Source organism: Bos indicus, chromosome 15 (genome assembly GCF_029378745.1).
Source record: "Bos indicus isolate NIAB-ARS_2022 breed Sahiwal x Tharparkar chromosome 15, NIAB-ARS_B.indTharparkar_mat_pri_1.0, whole genome shotgun sequence".
NCBI classification, from domain to species: Eukaryota; Metazoa; Chordata; class Mammalia; order Artiodactyla; family Bovidae; genus Bos; species Bos indicus.
In genome coordinates this window covers 51,296,198-51,321,890 of record NC_091774.1, presented here as the reverse complement: position 1 = coordinate 51,321,890, position 25,693 = coordinate 51,296,198, and the positions used below count along the sequence as shown (strand labels likewise).

General features: G+C 39.6%; 1 pseudogene; it reads left to right on the top strand.

Moving 5' to 3' along the window:
- The first annotated feature begins 16,396 nt into the window (after window positions 1-16,396).
- LOC109569013 (olfactory receptor 52B4-like) lies at window positions 16,397-25,130 on the top strand (annotated as a pseudogene).
- The last annotated feature ends 563 nt before the right edge of the window (window positions 25,131-25,693 follow it).

Sequence of the window (25,693 nt, the reverse complement as noted above, 5' to 3'; positions counted from 1 at the left end):
TTCCAAGGAGTAAGCGTCTTTTAATTTCATGGCTGCAATCACCATCCGCAGTGATTTTGGAGCCCCAAAAGATAAAGTCTGACAGTGTTTCCACTGTTTCCCCATCTATTTCCCATGAAGTGATGGGACCAGATGCCATGATCTTAGTTTGCTGAATGTTGAGCTTTAAGCCACCTTTTTCACTCTCCTCTTTCACTTTCATCAAGAGGCTCTTTAGTTCCTCTTCACTTTCTGCCATAAGGGTGGTGTCATCTGCATATCTGAGGTTATTGATATTTCTCCCAGAAATCTTGATTCCAGCTTGTGTTTCTTCCAGTCCAGCGTTTCTCATGATGTACTTTGCATAGAAGTTAAATAAGCAGGGTGACAATATACAGCCTCGACGTACTCCGTTTCCTATTTGGAACCAATCTGTTGTTCCATGTCCAGTTCTAACTATTGCTTCCTGACCTGCATATAGGTTTCTCAAGAGGCAGATCAGGTGGTCTGGTATTCCCATCTCTTTCAGAATTTTCCACAGTTTATTGTGATCCACGTAGTCAATGGCTTTGGGAAAGCAGAAATAGATGTTTTTCTGGAACTCTCTTGCTTTTTCTATGATCCAGCAGTTTGCCTTTTCCAAAATGCCCCACAAATGTAATCATATAGTTTTTAACTGAGCTATTTGTTTTAGTTGTTGAATCATAATGGTTATTAATGTATTCTAGATACTAGACCTTTAGCAGATAGGTAATTTGAAAATATTTTCTCCTACTCAAGGGACTGTCTCTTCACTTTCTTGATAATGTGCTTTTAAGTAGAAAAGTTTTCACTTTTAATAAGGTTGAATTTACCTTATTTTATGTTGTGTTGTTTGTACTCTGGTATCATGCCTAATCTTTTTACTTTTCTTCCCATTGCTTTTGTTTACTAAAAGGATACTGTCTACACATAATGACCTGCCTCAAGGAACCGTGCCCCTCTGCCTGAACACCATCCCTTCCTGGGGGCTGACCATTCCAGGAGACAGTTGCAAGGAAAATGGCCTTTTTTCTTTATTTCCTCAGCTCCTCCCCTGCTCTGTTTTATAAAAGAACCTGGCATCCAGACCCCAAATAAAATGATTATTTTGAGATATTAGTCTGCCATTTTCTCAGTCTTGTGGCTTTCTGAATAAAGTTGTTATTCCTTGCCTCAACAAATTTCTTAGATTTACTGGCTTGTCATGCAGCAAGTAGAGTGCGCTAGGACTCAATAACAGATTTATAACTGCTTTCTTGTAAGATTTTTATAGGTTTAACTCTTATATTTATGTTTTTGATCCATTTTGACCAAACTTTTATATATAGTGAAAAGTAGGGTTTTCTTTTCTTTTGTCTGTGGCTATCTAGTTTTCCCAGCACGGTTCATGAAAAGGGGCTATTGTTTCCTCCATTGAATTGACTTGCCACAATTATTTGTCTTTTTCCCCCCTCAGGATTGCTATGGATAGTCAGCATCCTTTTTTTCCTGATATTATCTTTCTTTAAACTTATTTTTTAAATTGGTTAATAACTGTTTCACGATGTTGTGTCTTTTGTTTTTTATTTGTTTTATACAAATTCTAGGGCCTTTTTCTGTTTCCATGGAAAATGTGACTGGAATATTTTAATGCATTGAAAAGAAACTGTGGATGGCATTATGTAGTATGGACATTTTAACTATATCAGTTCTTCTGGTCCATGAACAAGCTTTCCGTTTGTTTGTCTCCTTCAACTTATTTTACCACAGTTTTGGAGTTTTCAGTGTAGAAATGTTCACATCCTTGGAGAGATCTATTCCTAAGTATTTTACTGTTTTTCTATTGCAAGCATGATTGTTTTATTTCTTTTTCAAATAGTTCATTGTTAGTGTATAAAAATGCAACTGTCTTTTTTAAGTTGGCTTTGTATCCTTCAACTTTACTAAATTCATTGATAAGTTCTAATAGTTTTTTAGTGAAGCCTTTAGGATTTTCTATATAAAAACTATATAGAAAATGCAAAATTCTAAAACTCTTAAAGGACAACAGAAGAGAAAATCCAGATGACGTTGGATTTGGGTGGCTCAGATGGTAAAGCATCTGCCTAAAATGCAGGAGAGCCAGGTTTGATCCCTGGGTTGGGAAGATCCTCTGGAGAAGGAAATGGCAACCCACTCCAGTACTCGTGCCTGGAAAATCCCATGGACGGAGAAGCATTGTAGGCTACAGTCCATGGGGTCACAAAGAGTCAGACACGACTGAGTGACTTCACTTTCACTTTCTTTTGGGATAAAATGATATCATAATCAATGCAGAACTGCAAATTAAAACAGCAATGAGATGCCATTGCACACCTAATGAGATGGAGAAAATCCAAAATGTTGACAGCAGCAAATTCCAGCATGGATGTATAGTAACAGGAATTCTCATTCATTGCTGGTGGGAATTCAAAATGGTACAGCCACTTAGGAAGACAAGCAGCTTCTTACAAAACTAAACATACTCTTACTATATAGTCCAGCAGTTGCACATCTTTATATTTGCCCACATGAACTAAAAACGTATATCCACAAAAAACTGGTTCATGGTCATTTATAGCAGCTTTAGTTATAACTGCCAAAACCTGGAAGCAATCAAGGTGTCGTTCACTGAGTGAATGGAAAATCCACTTTTAAAAATGAAATAAACAAAACATATTCGGGTTGGAAAGGGACAATTAAACAACTTTTTCAGTTCAGTCGCTCAGTCATGTCCAACTCTTTGCTACCCCAATGACTGTAGCATGCCAGGCCTCCCTGTCCATCACCAACTCCCAGAGTTTACTCGAACTCATGTCCATTGAGTCGGTGATGCCATCCAAACATCTCATCCTCTGTCATCCCCTTCTCCTCCTGCCTCCAATCTTTCCCAGCATCGGGGTCTTTTCAAATGAGTCAGTTCTTCGTGTCAGGTGGCCAAAGTATTGGAGTTTTAGCTTCAGCATCAGTCTTTCCAATGAATATTAAGGATTAATGTCTTTTAGGATGGACTGGTTGGATCTCCCTGCAGTCCAAGGGACTCTCAAGAGTCTTTTCCAACACCACAGTTCAAAAACATCACTTCAGTGGTGCTCACTATTAATAAGCCACTATTTGTTAATAGATTATTAACAGATGAAATGATTGAGTATATAGAAAATGCTAACAATTCATACAACACTGAAACAGATTTAGCAAGGTTTTAGGATAAAAGTTTAAAAAACAAACTATATTTTTAAATACTAGTAGCAAATAGTTTAAAGCAAAATTATAAACCATTTCATTTATTATAGGATGAAAAGTAAATATGATTTGCAACAGAAACTCTACAAGCCAGAAGAAAATGGCATGATATATTTAAAGTGAAGAAAGGGAAGAACTACAACCAAGAATACTCTACCCGGCAAGACTTGCATTTAGGTTTGGTGGAGAAATTAAAATCTTTCCAGACAAGCAAATGTTAAGAGAATTCAGCACCACCCAACCAGCTTTACAACAAGTACTAAAGGAACTTCTCTAGGCAGGAAACACAAGAGAAAGAAAAGACCTACACAAAATAAACCCAAAGCAGTTAAGAAAATGTTAGTGGGATTATACAGATTGATAATCACCATAATTGTAAATGGATTAAATGCACCAACCAAAAGGTGTATTGGCTGGTCAGATGAAAACATGTGCAAGTATGCACTTCCTCATACCACATCACTCTATTTCACCCCCCAAACCTTATGTAATTATTTTATACTGTTAGATTAATCATGTTTCCATTATGGCTTGCAATTGTAATTATCTTCTATTTTTTTGTTTTTGTCTGGCTATTTGCCGGGGTCCAGCCCCGGCTGATCCAGGGTATTCGAAGGGGAGACGGCTTCGGCGAGGATCAGGATACAATAGCTTCAATTAGACATTAATTAGAGATGTAAAGAGTAATAGAATGAGGATAGCTCAGTAGGAAAATTCAGTGGACAAAAGAGGCTGAGTAGCTTGGTTTACGCGGGAGACCAATACAACTTCAAGACAAGAAGCTTGCACCACTTATGTAGGCTGCAGGCGTCCTTCCATTCTCCCGAAGGAGAGGAGACACTGAGGCCTCTCCGGTTGGATCTTAGAAGCCCAGGCATAATTAGTAAGTATGGCAGGTTCCGCACTCCAGATGGAGACTCAGCCAGAGTGAGAGAGAGAGCGACATGGGGAGACCAGTATTTCGAGAAACTGATCCCAATTCTTTATTTTCCAGAGTCTGTTTTTATACACTGAGATGTTATACAAAAGTCACACGGGGACAGCAGTCCTGACTTTTATTAAAGTCAGGTGCTTCACACAAATGTATACAGAGGTCTTAGGGGTGTTACATCATCTTCTGGCCAGGGGGGCCTGCTGACAATTTACGACCTTCTCCTTGTGACAGCGGTTAGTCAACACTTATTTCTCCAGGGGTGATTATTCTTAAAACAGACGTCACTCAAATAAAGTTACATTCCTATAGGGTGAGGGTGTAGTGGGTTTTAGTTAAGGAAAGAATTTACTTGGCCTAAGGTCTAACGTGATTTATATCAAAGGTTAATACTTATTTCTTCTATATATTCATTAATGTGTATAAGGGCAGGGGATGTGGAGACTTAGCAGTAAACATTGGCTCAACAAATGAAAAACCCTTCACCAATACAATTTCTAATCAGCCCACTATACTTATACTAATAATTTTCTAACTTCTCTAAAGAACCTGTTTTTAGAAGGTTTAAAGCATCTCATGCCTCTCACAGTTGGGAGGCTGTGAGCAATCACATGTGGCCAGACAAGCCTGTCAGGCAGGCTAGAGAACCTTCAGAGGAGTTTGTAGTTGAAACATTCCTATCACACCCAGGAATTATTATTAATTGGAGCTCTAACTTAACTTCTTCTCCAAAAGAGGTGGTGGGGGACAGCCCCTCTTAAAGTCAGAGGTGTAGGTGAGAGCACAAAGTAGCAAAGTAGGCAGGCTCTGGTTATGGGGGTAGATGCTTGAGAATTTCCAGGGGGACTCCTGAGGCTCGATCCCGCCTTTGCGTGTGTCGAACCTCCTTCCTCATGACCTTTGCCATGGGCGGAGTGCCTCACGCCAGCCCCCAACAGCTATTGATTGTGAAAACTGATAAACATCTTTACTATTGTGATTATGCAACTATTATTCACTTAATATCATTGTATCATAATTGGTCAACAGAAAATAATACAATTCTATTTCACTAAAACTACCATTTAATAGAAAAACTTGTAATCACTTTTTAAAGTCCAGATGCATATCAGGATTATCTTGAAATATTTTGAAAAATACAAATGTCTAGGTACTGCTGCTCTTCTACAAAACACCAGATGTGTTTCTAATAACCAAGCATGTTTAAAAACAAGTGGACTATATGATGATCTTTTACTTTTATCTAGTTTGTTTCACTTTTTCTATTTCATATTCAGTGCTCCCATTTCATTTAGTTTGTTTTTCAATTTCTCTGTCTCTTTTTGATGTTGTTGTTCTTTCTCAAGCCTTTATCAAGGGTAGTAGGAAAGCTTTTACATACATACATATATCCATATATATAGCATGTATAATATATATAGTTTAGAAAATTTATGAATTTTGCCTAGGTAAAAAAACTTATGACATTTTGATCCCACTTGTTTGACTTAGTGTGTATAGAATGTTAGATTTCTAATTTATATTCTTTCAAAGCTTTATAGGTCCATGTATTTTGACATCTAGCTTTACTGTTAACATTCGAAAATTTATTATCTTAGTGATTAAAAAAAACTTGCATAAGGCTTGAAAATTCTAATTTTGAGAATATAAAGAAATACTTTGCTGTTAAAAAAACAGGAAATTAACAAATGATACAGTATTATTAACTGAAGTACAGATTTTGTTCAAATTTCACAAAATTTTATGATACTGTCCATTATTTGTTTTCATACCTTATTCTAGGCGCATATTGTATTTAATTGCACTGAGCAGCTTCAGCTGCATGAACAAATTCTGTCAAATTCTCTTTTCCTTTTTATTCTATTACAAATAATTTTTAATTTTCCTTGTTATGACCTCTTAGATACACCCATCATTTAAAAGCAGACATTTAATTTCTAAATACAAAGGATTTTATTTAAAGTATCTTTAATATTAATTTCTTATTTTGATTCTAATTTCTCATTTAAATGTTTTCTTCATTGCAATCACCCTTGGTGCTTTTTTCAGTCTGACTTATTGAGGCTTTCAATGGCTAAGTCGAATATCTCTCTTGGTAAATGTCACATTGCACTTGAAAATATGTGGGTTATTTTCAAATATCTTTTAATATTGATTTCTAGCATAATTTCACAGTGATAAGAGAACAGACTTTGTATGATTTCAATACCTTTAAACCATGAAAATTTTCACCTTGCTTTATGTCCATAGATATATTCCAGGTTCTCCTAGTTTACAGTCTATAGGGACTTGAATAGAATTTGTATGCTACTGTGAAAAATGTGGGTGAAAATTGTATAAATTTCAACTATATTGAATTGGTTCACAGTGCCTTTCAGGACTACTATATCCGTTTCCTTCTCTGTATATTCATTCTATTAATTTTTAAGAGTTTGATATTGAAACTCCAACTAAAATCTTAATTTAACCTACTTAAAAAAATAATTACAATACAGGAATATATTCTTTGCAGCCAAAGATGGAGAAGCTCTATACAGTCAGCAAAAGCAAGGCTGGGAGCTGACTATAGCTCAGATCATGAACTTCTTCTTGCCAAATTCAGACTTAAATTGAAGAAAGTAGGGAAAACCACTAGATCATTCAGGTATGACCTAAATCAAATCCCTTATGATTATACAGTGGAAGTGAGAAATAGATTTAAGGGACTAGATCTGATAGATAGAGTGCCTGATGAACTATGGAATGAGGTTCATGACATTGTACAGGAGACAGGGATCAAGACCATTCCCATGGAAAAGAAATGCAAACAAGCAAAATGGCTGTCTGGGGAGGTCTTACAAATAGCTGTGAAAAGAAGAGATGCAAAAAGCAAAGGAGAAAAGGAAAGATATAAGCATCTGAATGCAGAGTTCTGAAGAATAGCAAGGAGAGATAAGAAAGCCTTCTTCAGTGATCAATGCAAAGAAATAGAGGAAAATAACAGAATGGGAAAGACTACAGATCTCTTCAAGAAAATCAAAGATACCAAGGGAACATTTCAGGCAAAGATGGGCTCAATAAAGGACAGAAATGGTATGGACCTAACAGAAGCAGAAGATATAAAGAAGAGGTGGCAAGAATACATAGAACTGTACAAAAAAGATCTTCATGACCCAGATAATCACGATGGTCTGATCATTCACTTAGAGCCAGACATCCTGGAATGTGAAGTCAAGTGGGCCTTAGGAAGCATCACTATGAACAGAGCTAGTGGAGGTGATGGAATTCCAGTGGAGCTATTTCAAATCCTGAAAGATGATGCTGTTAAAGTGCTGCACTCAATATGCCAGCAAATTTGGAAAACTGAGCAGTGGCCACAGGACTGGAAAAGGTCAGTTTCATTCCAATCCCAAAGAAAGGCAATGCCAAAGAATGCTCAAACTACCGCACAATTGCACTCGTCTCACATGCTAGTACAGTAGTGCTCAAAATTCTCCAAGCCAGGCTTCAGCAATACGTGAACCGTGAACTTTCAGATGTTCAAGCTTGTTTTAGAAAAGGCAGAGGAGTCAGAGATCAAATTGTCAACATCCACTGGATCATAGAAAAAGCAAGAGAGTTCCAGAAAAACATCAACTTCTGCTTTATTGACTATGCCAAAGCCTTTGACTGTGTGGATCACAATAAACTGTGGAAAATTCTGAAAGAGATGGGAATACCAGACCACCTGACCTGCCTCTTAAAAAACCTGTATGCAGGTCAGGGAGCAACAGTTAGAACTGGACATGGAACAACAGACTGCTTCCAAATAGGAAAAGGAGTACCTCAGGGCTGTATATTATCACCCTGCTTATTTAACTTCTATGCAGAGTACATCATGAGAAACGCTGGGCTGGAAGAAGCACAAGCTGGAATCAAGATTTCTGGGAGAAATATCAATAACCTCAGATATGCAGATGACACCACCCTTATGGCAGGCAGATAGTGAAGAGGAACTAAAGAGCCTCTTGATGAAAGTGAAAGAGGAGAGTGAAAAAGGTGGCTTAAAGCTCAACATTCAGCAAACTAAGATCATGGCATCTGGTCCCATCACTTCATGGCAAATAGATGGGGAAACAGTGGAAACAGTGTCAGACTTTATTTTGGGGGGCTCCAAAATCACTGTAGATGGTGATTGCAGCCATGAAATTAAAAGATGCTTATTCCTTGGAAGGAGAGTTATGACCAACCTAGATAGCATATTCAAAAGTAGAGACACTACTTTGCCAACAAAGGTTCGTCTAGTCAAGGCTATGGTTTTTCCAGTGGTCATGTATGGATGTGAGAGTTGGACTGTGAAGAAAGCTGAGTGCCGAAGAATTGATGCTTCTGAACTGTGGTGTTGGAGAAGACTCTTTTTTTTTTTTAAATATAAATTTATTTAATTGCATGCTAATTTCTTTACAATATTGTATTGATTTTGCCATACATGAACATAAATCCACCACAGGTATATAGGTGTTCTCCATCCTGGACCCCTGTACCACCTCCCTCCTCTACCTTCCCTCTGGGTCATCCCAGTGCACTAGCCCCAAGCATCCTGTATCATGCATCTAACCTGGACTGGTGATTCGTTTCATATATTATATTATACATGTTTCAATGCCATTCTTTCAAATCATCCCACCTTCTCCCTCTCCCACAGAGTCCAAAAGACTGTTCTATACATCTGTGTCTCTTTTGCTGTTTTTCATACAGGGTTATCGTTACCATCTTTCTAAATTCCATATATATGCATTAGTATACTGTATTGGTGTTTTTCTTTCTGGCCTACTTTGTATAATAGGCTCCAGTTTCATCCACCTCATTAGAACTGATTCAAATGTATTCTTTTTAATGGCTGAGTAATACTCCATTGTGTATATGTACCACAGCTTTCTTATCCATTCATCTGCTGATGGACATCTAGGTTGCTTCCATGTCCTGGCTATTAGAAACAGTACTGTGATGAACATTGGGGTACACGTGTCTCTTTCAATTCTGGTTTCCTCACTGCGTATGGATTGCTGGGTCATAAGGTAGTTCTATTTCCAGTTTTTTAAGGAATCTCCACACTGTTCTCCATAGTGGCTGTACTAGTTTGCATTCCCACCAACAGTGTAAGAGGGTTCCCTTTTTTCTACACCCTCTCCATTATTTATTGCTTGTAGACTTTTGGATGGCAGCCATTCTGACTGGCGTGAAATGGTACCTCATTGTGGTTTTGATTTGCATTTCTCTGATAATGAGTGATGTTGAGCATCTTTTCATGTGTTTGTTAGCCATCTGTATGTCTTCTTTGGAGAAATGTCTGTTTAGTTCTTTGGCCAATTTTTTGATTGGATTGTTTATTTTTCTGAGAAGACTCTTGAGAGTCCCTTGGATTGCAAGGAGATCTAACCAGTCCATTCTAAAGGAGATCAGTCCTGGGTGTTCTTTGGAAGGACTGATGCTAAAGCTGAAACTCCAATACTTTGGCCACCTCATGCGAAGGGTTGAGTCATTGGAAAAGACTCTGATGCTGGGAAGGATTGAGGGCAGGAGGAGAAGTGGGCAACAGAGGATGAGATGGTTGGATGGTATCACTGACACAATGGACACGAGTTTGAGCAAAGTCTGGGAAACAGTGAAGGATAGGGAAGCCTGTAATGGTGTGGTCCATGAGGCCACAAAGAGTTGGACATGACTTAGTGACTGAACATCAACAACAATCTTAAATTCAAGTCCATTTTAATAACTCTGCATCCCCCTCTCCCTCTCATACACATTCATTTATTATTTGACATTATATTTTACATCTTTTTGTTTTATTTATTCCCTAATAACTTATTTGGATATACATAATTTTACTCATTTTGCCTTTTGTGGGAATTTTCTTCCCAGGATTTGAAACAGTGAACCTGAACGAACAACACTCGGACAGTCTCTGCAAGGACTGACAACTTTATTTCTGCAGTCCAGCTTTTTATAGGAGTAAGGAACAAAGAGCCTAGAGCATACGGTCAGCAGAGCACGCACAAGGCTAAGATATAATCAGTAAAAGATACTTCAAGGACCAGCGTGTTCTTAACGACCCATGTGTTTATCCCATGACCCATTTTCTCAAGCAACATCTTTAATGTTTAATCGTTAATTCTTAGCCCCGAGCATAGCCAAAGGCAGGAAATGTTTTTCAGCTATCAGTACACAATGTCTGGGTACTTCTGGCCCTTCGCCATTTCCCCCGAGGACCTTCTCCTTCAAGGCTATTTTGCACTGCGCCTCCCAACACCTCCCCCACCCCCTCCACCCCCTCTTTGGTTGCACTGGGTCTTTGTTGCTGCTCATGGACTTTCCTAGTTGTGGAGAGCAGGGGCTACTCTTCATTTTAGTATTAGGGCTTCAGGTTGTCACGGCTTCTCTTGTAGAGCATGCACTCTAGAGCATGGGGGCTTCAGTAGTGGCTCACAGGCTTAGTTGCCCTGTGACATGTGGTATCTTCCCAGACCAGAGATCCACTCTGTGTCCCTGCATTGGTGGGCAGATTCACAACCGCTGGACCACCAGGCAAGTCTTTCCTTTTCTTTTTTTAACCTTCCTGTTAGCTTTATAAATTGTTGATAAACTACCTTACCTCTGTGTTTCATGTACCATTGAGATTTTTCCTTTGTAATTTTCACATTTCTAATTGCAATATTTTCTTTTCTACTTAAAGAAGTCCTTTTAACTTTTATTATAAAGCTGGTTTCATGGTGCTGAACTCCTTTAGTTTTTGCTTGTTTGTAAAACACTTTATCTCATCTTCAAATCTGAAAGTAGCCTTGTGAAGTACAGTATTTTGGTTTTTTCCATTCATTACTTTGAATATTATTATGCCACACTCTCTTCTGACTTGCAAAGGTTCTGCTGAAGAGTCATCTGATGGTTTCATGGGAGTTCCTTTGTATGTAGTTATGAATAGTTGCCTTTATCTTGCTGCTTTTAAGACTCTCTCTTTATTTAAAATTTTTTCCATTTTAATTAAAATGTGGTTGGATGTGGATGTCTTTGGGTGCATCTTGTTTGGGACTCTCTGCTTCAGGGACCTGGTTGTTTGTTTCCTTCCCTAGGTTAGGAAAGTTTTCAGCTACTATATCTTCAGATAAGTTCTTTCCCCTCATTATCCCTCTTCTGCTCCTGAGACTCCTATAATGCAAATTTTAGTGTACTTGAGATTGTCCCACAGGTCATTTAAAACTTTTCCATTGTATTTAATACATTTTTTTCTTCATCTGAAGTGCTTTCCACTACTGTCTTCCAGTTCACTGATTATTTCCTATGTATCACCTAATCTACTGTTTATTCTTCTCATATATTTTTAATTTCAGTTATTATATTCTTCAGCTCTCTTTGCTTCTTCTTTATATGTTCTCTTTGTTAAACTTCTCACTGTGTTCATCCATTCTTTTTCCTTTGAGCATCTTTAGATCATTACTTCGAACTCTTGATTGTGTAAATTTCTTATCTCCACTTGGCTTATTCTTCTTCTGGAGATTTTCTTGTTCCTTTGTCAGTAACATTCTTCTCTCTTCTCCTTTTGCCTAATTTGTTTTGTTTATTTCTATATAGTAGGTAGGTCAGCTGTGTTTCTTGATATTGGAGAAGTAGCATTATGAAGATGTCCTAATGGACCTAGCAGCACACTACCCTCCAGTCACCAGAGCTATTAATATGTGTTCTGTGCATGTCCTGCATGTGAACTGCTTGGGCCCTTTTGTTGTGGCAGGGTTAAATATTGTGGGTATGTTCATAGGCAGGTCTGGCTCCCAGCATGATTGGCTTCTAGGCCCTGCCTCATGTGATGGCTGCCAGCCCATTGGAATGTGGAACAAAGTTCTGTTGTTGCTGGCTGCAGGGCCTGAGGGGTCCTGGGGTTGGAGCTGGCTCACTGGTGGGCAGGGTCATATTTCATGGCCGTTGGCAGCATGGGCTGGCTGTGGGGAGTTGAAAGGGGTGCCATCCTGCTGGTGCATGGGGCTGGGTCCTAGGGTTGCTGGTGTGGGGACCAGGGAGGCCCAAAGCTTGTGCCAGCTTACTGGTGGGCAGGTATGCCCTCGATGATAATAGACTAGACTGAGGACTCTAAAATGATATTTGCCAGAAGCAGTGTCCTCATAGTAGAATGAGCTCCCCAAAATGACTGCCATCAGCATCGATGTCCCCAGGAAAATTCCCAGTTGCCTTCTGCTTCTCCAGGAGGTTCTCCAAGATCAGCAAATGGGACTGATTAAGGCTGTTTTCACATTACTGCCTCTGTGCTTGAGATTTTACACACAAGCTTTAAGAGCAAAGTTTCTGTTTTTTACAGCCCTCTGGCTTTCCTGTATGTGAGCCCTGCTGGCCTTCAGGCCAGACAGTCTAAGGACTTATCTTCCCAAAGCAGGACCCCCAGGCTAGGAAGCCCAATGCAGGATTCAAACAACTTTCTCCTTGGGGAGAACTTCTGCAATTGTTATTATCCTCTCCTTTTAGGGCACTTACCTGGTGTTGTGATCTTGACTATGCATTTCTGCCACTCCTATTGGTCTTTTTACAATTAGTTGTGGAAAAATATTTTCTAGTAGTCTTCAGGTCTTTCCCATCAATATTTTCTCAGTAAATAGTTGTAATTTTGATGTGGTCATGGAGGAGGTGGTGAGCTCAGGGTCTTCCTATTCCATCATCTTGGCCACCAAACAGCACAAATTTAATTCAAGTCTGTTTAAATTACAAAGAAATGCTTTTGTGTAATGTGTTTAGATAGCATATTCAAAAGCAGACACATTACTTTGCCAACAAAGGTCCATCTAGTCAAGGCTATGGTTTTTCCAGTGGTCATGTATGGATGTGAGAGTTGGACTGTGAAGATAGCTGAGTGCCGAAGAACTGATGCTTTTGAACTGTGGTGTTCGAGAAGACTCTTGAGAGTCCCTTGGACTTCAAGGAGATCCAACCAGTCCATTCTAAAGGAGATCAGTCCTGGGTGTTCTTTGGAAGGACTGATGCTAAAGCTGAAACTCCAATACTTCAGCCACCTCATGCGAAGAGCTGACTCATTGGAAAAGACTATGATGCTGGGAGGGATTGGGGGCAGGAGTAGAAGGGGATGACAGAGGATGAGATGGCTGGATGGCATCACTGACTCAATGGACGTGAGTTTGAGTGAACTCTGGGAGATAGTGATGGACAGGGAGGCCTGGCATGCTGCAATTCATGGGGTTGCAAAGAGTTAGACAGGACAGAGTGACTGAACTGAACTGAATGTATTTTTAAAATAATTAATATGTAAATCTTTAAATTGTTCTGATTGAAAACAGGATTGATATTTATTAATTGCCATAAAAATAGAAACACAAATATTTGCAGTGGTAATACTAATAATTGATTTATTAGAAATAAGTATGTGAGCACATCTGATCAAGGGATGTATAGAGAAAAATAGTGGAAAACGAAGGCTTAAAGAGACCTAAAGACATGATCCACATATGTGGGATAAAGAGATGTTGTTGAAAAGGCAACCTGAAATCTGGTCTCCCTAGGGTGATAGCTGCCCCCGAGGCTTTCAGGCAAATGCATAAAAGCTCAGTTCGTGGCACCCATCACTCTGAGAACCCTGTTGGGACTTAACCCATTCTAACCCATTCTAACCCATGTGAATTCCACTGAAGCAGGTGACATTTATTATTGCTGTGGAGTGATATTTCAGGCAATAAGATCATTACAAGACTAGATGTTATGCAGCCTAAAGAAAGTGGTTGAAAATATTAGGACCATTGTCTACAGTAAAGGAAACAGATTTAGAGAGACAAGAGCAGTTGTGTGCTGGATCCACTTGTACCTGCCCCTTTGCCCATTCCATGCAACTCCACACTCAGTGATATCACCTTGTTCCATGAAATACACCTTAGGGGAGTACATACACAGAAATTGGCAAGCACTGCAATCAAGATTATTTATTTATTTACTTATTTATCTACATACTAGGTATATATATATGTGCATTTGAGCTGGGTTACCAGCACACCACTGAACCACTGCCATACATATGAGCTGTCCCAGCAGAATGGAATCTGTTCTCTGGGAAAGGAGAGTGTAGAGAAGTGGGACGCATCATTAGCTCTCACTGTGCCAAGGATCCCTAAGACCTTCCAGAGGAGGTTCTATGTTGGCCCCAGATCCTCACTGGTGTAAATATCTGAGACATTAAAAAGGGTTATTCACAGCCACCCCGAACTGATCCTTCAGCACACCTACCTGATATTTGTCATTTGTTCGCTTTGTTAAACACTATGAGAAGCTACACTTTGCCTTGATATGCTGAGGTCTAGAACTGCACAAAGGAAAAAGACAATTCCAAGACCACAGAAACTTTAAAATCAATAGGAGAAACATGGTCAGGTAATCAAATTTTCTCCTATTCTTGAGATACGAGTTTTGATGATTAGATCCCTTGTGAAATCAGAGGAAATAAATGACATATGGGGAGAAGACTTTTACAAGCACATGGCTGACATAGTGGGCAGATGGTGAACAGTATCCTGAATGGGGTCAGCTCTCTCGGGAACACAGCAGGGAGAAGCAAGTAAATTCTCCATGATACTGATGCTCTCTGGATCCAGCCTGGGGGAACCGGCATGAGGCTGCTTTGGAGAAGTTGCTTTAGATTTGATTCAGTAAACAAATAGCTATCATGTACTCACAATGTACCCACAGACCATACCACAAACATTGAGCTCCTCAGCATCTCTCCTCTGGCTCCTAGAAGAAAAATTCCTCTTTACTCCCAAATATCCAGTGTCCATCATCATCTCTAAGCTGGTCCTCACTGGCTCCTCTTTATAATGACAACATTTATGTTGCTTCATTTTTATAACCTTTTCTTGCTACAAGCTTCTCAGCATATGGCACATATATTATCCCCCCGCCCCCAATGGCATTTTCATGTCTATTTTGGTGTCTTCCATCTCCTTCAGGAGGATGGCCTTCCTCAGGGCATGATCTATTCTCAAAATGGCTGTTTGGTCACAGACTGACCTGGCTTTGGTAGCTGCCCACAGCAGGAACATCTTCACACACCTCTACTGGGTTTCTGTTCCATGATTGTATTTTTAGGACAACTTTAGTCATTACTTAGAAGGTACAGGAATAAAAATAGGAGAAGGTTTTCCCAATCTGTTAAATAAATTCAGAGGTGAGAAGTGTCAATCCTGGAAGGGCAAAGAACACTCTTTGTGACTTACTGTGTGCTGGATCTTCAGTTATGCCCTGTTAAAAATTCAGAATGGGAGAAAATAATAGCAAATGAAGCAACAGACAAACAACTAATCTCAAAAATATACAAGCAACTCCTACAGCTCAATTCCAGAAAAACAAATGACCCAATCAAAAAATGGGCCAAAGAACTAAATAGATATTTCTCTAAAGAAGACATACAGATGGCTAACAAACACATGAAAAGATGCTAAACATCACTCCTTATCAGAGAAATGCAAATCAAAACCACTGAGAGGTACCATTTCATGCTAGTCAGAATGGCTGCAACCCAAAAATCTATGAGCAATAAATGCTGGAGAGGGTGTGGAGAAAAGGGAACCACTGTTGGTGGGAATGCAAACTAGTACAGCCACTATGAAGAACAGTGTGGAAATTCCTTAAAAAACTGGAAATAGAACTGCCTTATGGCCCAGCAATCCCACTGCTGGGCATACACACTGAGGAAATCAGAATTGAAAGAGACACGTGTACCCCAATGTTCATCGCAGCACTGTTTCTAATAGCCAGGACATGGAAGCAACCTAGATGTCCATCAGCAGATGAATGGATAAGAAAGCTGTGGTACATATACACAATGGAGTATTACTCAGCCATTAAAAAGAATACATTTGAATCAGTTCTAATGAGATGGATGAAACTGGAGCCTATTATACAGAGTGAAGTAAGCCAGAAAGAAAAACACCAATGCAGTATATTAACGCATATATATGGAATTTAGAAACATGGTACCGATAAGCCTGTATATGAGACAGCAAAAGAGACACGGATGTATAGAACAGTCTTTTGGACTCTGTGGGAGAGGGAGAGGGTGGGATGATTTGGAAGAATGGCATTGAAATATGTATAATATCATATATGAAATGAGCCGCCAGTCCAGGTTCGATGCACGATACTGGATGCTTGGGGCTGGTGCACTGGTACGACCCAGAGGGATGGTACAGGGAGGGAGGAGGGAGGAGGGTTCAGGATGGGGAACACATGTATACCTGTGGCAGATTCATTTTGATATATGGCAAAACCAATACAATATTGTCAAGTTAAATAAAATAAAAAATAAAATAAAATAAAATATTAAAAAACATGCAGATCTTGAAAGTTGTTGATCAATATACTTCATTATTTCATGGATTCCTGAATTTGCAACTCCCTGAGTTTTGCACCAAGCTCCTCTCTTGAGAATGCAGATGGACATGGGAATCAACTTCAGTCATAGTGAGAGAGGGCATGGAAAGCGTAAGCCCTTGAGTTTGGCCTTCATAGTATAAAAACACTCTTTTTACAAATAGCAATTTTGGATATTGATTCATGGGGGAAAGAGACCTCTGTCCACTAAACCATGTGTGTTTCTTCTAGAAACTGTAACAATTGAACCTTCTTTCTTCCTCTCCAAGAGCTCTTAGAATTTGGGCCCACTGCTCCTCCTTCCATGTGACCTCACAACCCCTCTTTCTTATGTAGTACAATAGATAACAGGACTATATTATGAACTCCTCAGCCTTCAGCTGGCCTGGATACATGGTGCACAAGTGTTTTAGGTCTTTACCAGAATTTTATCACTGTTGCCTAGAAAGAAATTGACAAGGGACACATTAAATATTGATGAGGTTTCAAAAACCCTTTCAAAACTCATGTTATACTATCCTACTCTTTATTCAGTAGTCAAAACAATAGGACATAGCTACCTGCTCAGGGAAAGCCTTTGTTCTGCTCCTCCCCTGATTCCCTACCCATAGTCACAAAAGTGTTTTCAAAGGTACATTTAAAAATAACTCATTCCTAAAACCAACACAAATACAGAGTAAATTATTCTTTCCATTTTGTTTGTGTATTGGCTTAATTTTGGACAACAAGATGTTAATCATTACCATACTCATTTAATTTTCTCTACTGCTTTATGGGTCTATCTTGTTCCTGAAATTAAGGCTTCATTCAGATAGCAAGTCATACCTTACTTATCTTTATTTATATATATATCCAAAATTCCTGACATCATCAGAATGGAATGGGATGAAGTAGGAACCAAAATCAAGTGACAATACAAAAGAAAAGTTTGCATATATTTTGGGTTTTCCTCTGTCTCCATGAATAGGCATGAGATTCTGGAAGAACTTCCCAAATATGAGGACCTTAAACCACACTGGTGCTAGCCACACAGTCTTCTGCTTGCTGGGCATCCCTAGCTTTGAAGACCACTACATGTGGATTTCCATCCCCTTTGTTATTTCCTATGCCACTGCCTTGCTTGGAAACAGCCTGGTCCTCTTCATTATCCTCACCGAGCACAGCCTCCATGAACCCATGTTCCTCTTCCTCTGCATGCTGTCTGGAGCAGACCTTGTCCTCTCTGCGTGCAGAGTCCCTCAGGCCTTGGTGATCCTCTGGTTCCATGCTGGAGAGCTCTCCCTGGATCGGTGCATTTGTCAGGTGTTCTTCCTCACTTCCACTTTCATTTACAAGTCTGGGATCTTGCTGGTGATGGCATTTGACCCCTACACTGCCATGCACTACCCCCTGTGATACACCACTGTTCTTACACATACACTGATAGGGAAAATTCATATATCCATCTTCCTAAGAAGTTATTGTACAGTTTTACTGTAATAATTCTTCTGAAAAGACTGACTTTTTATAAAAGTAACATCCTCCCAAACACTGCTTGTAAACATTGTCCTGGCAAAAATTTCCTGTAACGATATCCAACAAAACACTGGAGAAGGAAATGGCTATCCACTCCAGTATTCTGGCCTGGAGAATTCCATGGACTGTATAGTCCATGGGGTCGCGAAGAGTTGAACACATCTGAGTGACTTTAACATAGAACATATGGTTTGATGTTTTGTCCTAATGTCGACCTTGGTCTTAGATGTTATGCTAATCTTTGTTTCATACATGCCTATTCTCCGTGCTGTCCTCCACATCCTTTCCCAAGATGCTCCTCACAAAGCTCTCAACATGTGTGGCTCCCATATCTGTGTCATCATCCTCTTTTATGGACCTGGGATCTTCTCAGTTCTCACTCAGTGGTTTGGATACCACATTCCATTCCATATTTACATTCTTCTGGCCAATGTCTATATTCTCATTCCACCTACATTAAATCCCATGGTTTACGGGATTAAGACCAAGCAGATTCGGGAGCTGGTAGTTCATTTACCGTTTCCAAAGCAGATATGACTATAATAATGGAAACTACCTTTGTGCTTTCCTCAATAATGCTCATCATGCTTTAGGTTAGTTTTTGTATCAAGACGTGGAAGGATACAGTGGAAATAGTAATCAAATAACTCTGTGTCTTGTTGTCATAGAGCAATTTTATCAGGGATGGGTTTGTAAATGTTTCTTGCAACGTCTTTAATAACTTATTAGATATCAGTGCCTTTGGGGTCTTAGTTCACTTTCTTATACATAGAATTCATAAATAGATTAGTTCACCTCCCTACTCCTAGGCTGGAGGTTAGAATGTAATGCCCTGGAAACAGTGACCTTTCCTGGGTAATTGTTAAACTCTTATTTACTAGGGTATTCTATGCTTTGAATGGCTACACTTGTTTTATTCCTCTCATTTAGACATTTTCCTGCCATTTGCCCCCATGTTGTAGCTTTCATCATACTTTTGCTTTTTAGACAATTATAAAATTCATATATATCTTAAAATTCATATGTATTCACCATTAACATAATGTGACCATAAATAATGAGCGTATGTATCAGTAAATCTTTATCCTTTCAAAACATTAAACATAGCAAATGTTTACTAATTCTTTCATTTTATTTATATTATCAACTGTTTGGAAGAAAGTATTCAACACGAGAGCAAATACAGTACAAACATGTAAGAGTACACTGAGCAAGCATATGTAAAAAACACACTGATATATGTAGAGGTGTAGCCAATGTGGCAAGAGTCGGAAGACCCTAAGCTCACCTACTTCCATGGGCAATCCCGAATTGCAACCATTTACAGAACAGCTATCAATGAAAATGACCCTAAGAACAGCAGAAAAGCATCTCCACAACTAAAGATGTAATGAAAGAACCACAACAAGATGCATAGTGGTGTCCTGTGTCTCCTGCATTGCAGGTGGATTCTTTACCATTGAGCAACCAGAAAAGCCCAGGAGAAGGAGAAGGTAGGACAAATTGAGAGAGTAGCATTGACATATATGCACCACCATTTGTAAAATAGATAGCTATTGGAATGTGCTGTATAACACAGGGAGGTCAGCGTGGTGCTCTGTGATAACCTAGAGGAGTGGAACACGGAGGAGGTGGGAGGGAGACTTAAGAGGGAAAGGATATAGGTATAGTTATGGCTGATTCACATTGTATGATAGAAACCAATAAAACATTGTAACCAATTATCTTCCAATTAAAAAGTATATATTTTAAAAAAGGTCTCTCTATTTTTCTGTATTTTCTCTCTCTTCTCCAGTTGGATAACTCTGTTGAAAGATCTAGGGTCTATTTTTGCAAGTGGGGGCACCTTGGTCCAGGGGTAATGCATTTGTAGTTTTGTCTTATGTGGAAAGATTCCCTTTGTACAGGCTATACTATTTTTCATTCCTCCCAACAATATTTGAGAGTAACTTAGTCCTCACACGATGCCTTCAGACTATATTGTCAAGCTTTCAGACATTTTCAGTCGGATAGTGTTTCCAATAAGGCTGACTATCTGCACAGATGAATACCAATAATCCTTCCCTACCCAACCCCTCCACTGTCCACACAAGCCAATTCGTCCTCCATGAGGTGCAGTCTGTTCCCCACTCCCTTGTACCTGTGAACGCCTCATGTCTTTCTTTGGCCAGTGGAATAATGTAGAAGTATTATATCCTCTGCCTTGTGGATTTAGAGTGAAGTGAAGCAGGAACAACAGTCAGAGGGGGATATAAATCAAGAAACAACTGAAATGAAGGATTTTAAATAAATTAATTATGAATGAAGCTACTGACACATATATTGTTAGGCTGTTGGCTCTTGGACTATAAAGTCCAATATCATCCAGATCAAGAAATACAGCTTGCTCTGACATACCCACAGCCATGTCCATGTGCCCCATCAAAGAGTCCCAAAGCTATCACTGGCATACTTAACATATCTAATTACATGTACATTCATGTCTTTCAACAATTTGCATTCAAATGCTGCCATTTCACCTACAACAACCGTCTGAATATTTCATTTGCCTCTGTGTCTTAACTGGAATTATATTTGTCTAGTCAAGAAAAAACCACTGTATGCCCAGTAGCACATCTAATTCTTTATTTTTCCATTCCTCACACTTAGAAACATATTATTGTTAGTTATCATTAAAAATGACAAATTTCCCCTTCCTTTAGCAAAACCACCAACACCAGTGGTGTTAATACCACCTGGAAATGATTGTCTCACTGTATTTAACAGCACCTATTCTAGTCCCAGCCCCCCAACTCTGGGTTTGTTTTTTTTTTTAATGGAGTGCCAGAAGTTCCACAGAGAATGTACCGGCACTCTGGTCCGAACTGTGGCTGGTTTTCATGGATCTGAAGCTTAAAAGACCTTGCCATTGTGAGGAGCATCCTTAGAGGCTGGTAAAAGGACCATCCATTGACAAAGATCAGGACTCAGCATCCTGGGACTGCAATCACCTTGAGGAAGTCTGGAAAATACCTTTGGAATGCTGCCGGCAATTCATGAGTGCGTGCATGCTACGTCACTTCAGTCACGTTTGACTCTGTGGGACACCATGAACTGTAGCTTGCCAGGCTCCTCTGTCCATAGAATTCTCCAGGCAAGAACAGTGGAGTGGGTTGCTATGCCCTTATCCAGCCAGAAGTTCATAGTCCTGGCCAAATTCTGTAGGTAACATCCACCGCTCCACATAAATGATCTCTGTGTTCCCATCACCCTCTCTAATCTGTCGCCAACTCTCCACACAAGGAAGCCCCAGGTGCTGCGGGTTTCAGGAGGAAACATGAGCCCAAGCAGCCTCCCAGCAAACTTTTACTCACCTTCTGTTCTCATTCACAGAAACTCCAGCAACCAAAAGTTCACCCACTCAATGCCCACAGTGTTCAGGGTTTTGACAACTTCCTCATCTGCATTTTTCTAACTCTACAAGAGACACCAGCTTCTATAGTTCCACAAGAAATCTACCACTAGATCAAAATGTGAAACACTAAATTCACCAACCTTAAAGTTCTAACTCCCCAAACATTTTTATATTTTTATGACCGTTATGGTGACTTAGACAAATCACGTTCCACAATCTACTTTATTTCCTATCCCATTTGTTTTAATTTATTCACAGACACATTGTATGTTTTTAAGTAAATTGAAAAAAATATTTTTTGGTCTATAGTTGATTTAGAATGTTATTTTAGTTTCTACTGTGCAATAAAGTGAATCAGATATACACACACTCATACATATCCCCTCTTTTCAACCTTTTTTATCCATATGTATCTATACAGGTCACGACAGAGTGGAGGAGTTCCTTGTGCTATAGACAAGGTCCTTGAGCACGTGCATGCTCTGTTGCTCAGTAATATTGGACTCTTTGCAACCCCATGGACTGTAGCCCACTAGGCTCCTCTGTCCATGGGATTTTCCAGGCAAGAATACTGGAGTGGGTTGCCATGCCCGCTTCCGGGGATCTTCCCGAGCCAAGGATCAAACCTGAATCTCTTATGTCTCCTGCATTGGCAACTGGGTTCTTTACCACTAGCACAACCTGGGAAGCCCAGAAAAGGTCCTTATTGGTTTTCTATTTTATATACACTTTATATGTTGTAATTAATCACTGTTATCTCTCCATTGCAGTACCTGCAGCATTTTACTCGTCTGTCATTTTTGACATCCCTCGCCCAAACTGATAGGAACTCAACCAGCATGAAGAAAGAACTTCTTAGGAAACAAAGCTTTTTCTCCATGGAATTCACATGGATTGAACAATAAGAAACCAGAGGGCTCACTTTGTAAGATCCCTGCACTACCACAAACAAGACGACACTTTTTCTATAATTCAGAGGGTTTCAATTTACTTTACCTAATGTCATGAGCTATTTAATTGAAAAAATCATGCCGGGATTTTAGTAAATGCTGCCCATAATCTACGCTGTTTCTCTTAAGATTGGCATTAGTAAAATACATACAATCTAAATATAAATATATTTCTAAGTAAAACAATTCACCAGAATGACATCTCAATAAAAATTTATATAGTTATATAAAACTACAAAAGAGCAAAAAGGATATTGTTTTAAAATGATGAAATAAACAAGTTTCTTTCCTGATTATACTGAACAAAACACGTCCACCATTCCATTATAAGCCTTCATTAGTTGATCTGAAAAGCAGAGTCATTCAGGTTCACTTCCTTGCAGAGCCATGTGAACACTGAACTGTTCCCTCCAAGTCAAGTCCCCACACCATCATCCCTCACATTGGAAGGTTTTTGATGGCTCCCAGTGACTCAAGTTCTATTATCCATATAATGCTTTCCCCCTGCATTTCCATGCTTGGGTGGGGTGCACCTGAAAAAAAATCATAAGGATGGCTTTTAGCGAAAAGGGCTATGAGATCCTTGCACAGCAAATACCGCCTAGCCCAATGTCCAGGCGCAGGTTCTTACTGACTAAGAAGCTGAAGCCAGATAAGATCTTCAGTAGAAGCAGACCGTGTGTAGAAAGCTCTTGCCTGTTTTCCACTGGGCTGCCAGGAGCACCTCAACCAGAGGGTCTTCCAGGTGGTCTACCTGCTGGAGGCATTCGCAGAGCTCACAGATGATAAGACCCAAGGATGGCATCTTCGGGGTCGTTGTCCATATGTCAATGAGAGGGTTCCTATTCTCTTGACAATTCTTTATGTGAAGTCACTAGAACAGGTCCCATTCATAGCAAACCCAACCAGCACAAAGATCACTCATACAATACCAAAGATATTCAGTGTTGTTACATTTGCGCAACTGCTTTTGTCTACACCCTCCCCCAAGACAGCAACTTCCCAAGATCTATCCAGATCTCTGCAGTACATCTAAATCTGAAGCAGGACACTCATCAACCTTCAACTGTCAACCCTCAAATCTTTGTTATTTTTGCAGCTCCAAGGACTCTTAGACAAGCCATGTCCCACCATGCATTTCATCCAGTCCCATTCCCTTTAACTTTTCCATGGACACTTTCTATGTTGAGTTTCATCACTGGAGTCACTCCTTCAGAACACCAGCTGCACTTTTACATGCTTTATCATATTTGCCTCCTCCATACCCCTACAGACAGGAAATCAACCAAAAATATTTTCTCAATTCCTTCCAGTGAATGTTCTGACAAAAGTAAGATCTCCTGGACAGATCATTTCTCTCTCTCATAAAAGGTCCCCAACATTCTCTATTTCCATTTTGTGTTCCCATCATTGGAGATGATCATCTCAACACACTATCGGATCCCTTTCCCATTCCTGCCCTGACTGCCTCAACATTAGATGAAAGACTGACCTTGAAGCTCATTGAATCTACCCAGAAAGAAACCCTCACCTCCCTACCGCCAACACTGCCCCATGTAGATAACTGCACCCAGTCACCGGTGTGGAAAGACAGAAAATTGACATTGCACAAATGGTGCTGGGAAAGCTGGTCAACCACTTGTAAAAGAATGAAACTAGACCACTTTCTAACACCATACACAAAAATAAACTCAAAATGGATTAAAGATCTAAACGTAAGACCAGAAACTATAAAACTCCTAGAGGAGAACATAGGCAAAACACTCTCCGACATACATCACAGCAGGATCCTCTATGACCCACCTCCCAGAATATTGGAAATAAAAGCAAAAATAAACAAATGGTACCTAATTAACCTTAAAAATTTCTGCACATCAAAGGAAACTATTAGCAAGGTGAAAAGACAGCCTTCAGAATGGGAGAAAATAATAGCAAATGAAGCAACCGACAAACAACTAATCTCAAAAATATACAAGCAACTCCTACAGCTCAACTCCAGAAAAATAAACGACCCAATCAAAAAATGGGCCAAAGAACTAAATAGACATTTCTCCAAAGAAGACATACAGATGGCTAACAAACACATGAAAAGATACTCAACATCACTCATTATCAGAGAAATGCAAATCAAAACCACTATGAGGTACCATTTCACACCAGTCAGAATGGCTGCGATCCAAAAGTCTACAAATAATAGATGCTGGAGAGGGTGTGGAGAAAAGGGAACCCTCTTACACTGTTGGTGGGAATGCAAACTAGTACAGCCACTATGGAGAACAGTGCGGAGATTCCTTAAAAAACTGGAAATAGAACTGCCTTATGATCCAGCAATCCCACTGCTGGGCATACACACTGAGGAAACCAGAAGGGAAAGAGACACGTGTACCCCAATGTTCATCGCAGCACTGTTTCTAATAGCCAGGACATGGAAGCAACCTAGATGTCCATCAGCAGATGAATGGATAAGAAAGCAGTGGTACATATACACAATGGAGTATTACTCAGCCATTAAAAAGAATACATTTGAATCAGTTCTAATGAGGTGGATGAAACTGGAGCCTATTATACAGAGTGAAGTAAGCCAGAAGGAAAAACATAAGTACAGTATACTAACGCATATATATGGAATTTAGAAAGATGGTAACAATAACCCGGTGTACGAGACAGCAAAAGAGACACTGATGTATAGAACAGTCTTATGGACTCTGTGGGAGAGGGAGAGGGTGGGAAGATTTGGGAGAATGGCATTGAAACATGTAAAATATCATGTAAGAAACGAGTTGCCAGTCCGGGTTCGATGCACGATACTGGATGCTTGGGGCTAGTGCACTGGGACGACCCAGAGGGATGATATGGGGAGGGAGGAGGGAGGAGGGTTCAGGATGGGGAACACATGTATACCTGTGGTGGATTCATTTTGATATTTGGCAAAACTAATACAATTATGTAAAGTTTAAAAATAAAATAAAATTAGAAAAAAAAAAAAACAACAAAAAAAACAAAAGCAAGTCTTCCGCTCTCAGCCTTCTTCACAGTCCAATTCTCACATCCATACATGACCACTGGAAAAACCATAGCCTTGACTAGACCGACCTTTGTTGGCAAAGTAATGTCTCTGCTTTTCAATATGCTATCTAGGTTGGTCATAACTTTCCTTCCAAGGAGTAAGCGTCTTTTGATTTCATGGCTGCAATCACCATCCGCAGTGATTTTGGAGCCCCCCAAAATAAAGTTTGACACTGTTTATTCTGTTTCGCCATCTGTTTCCCATAA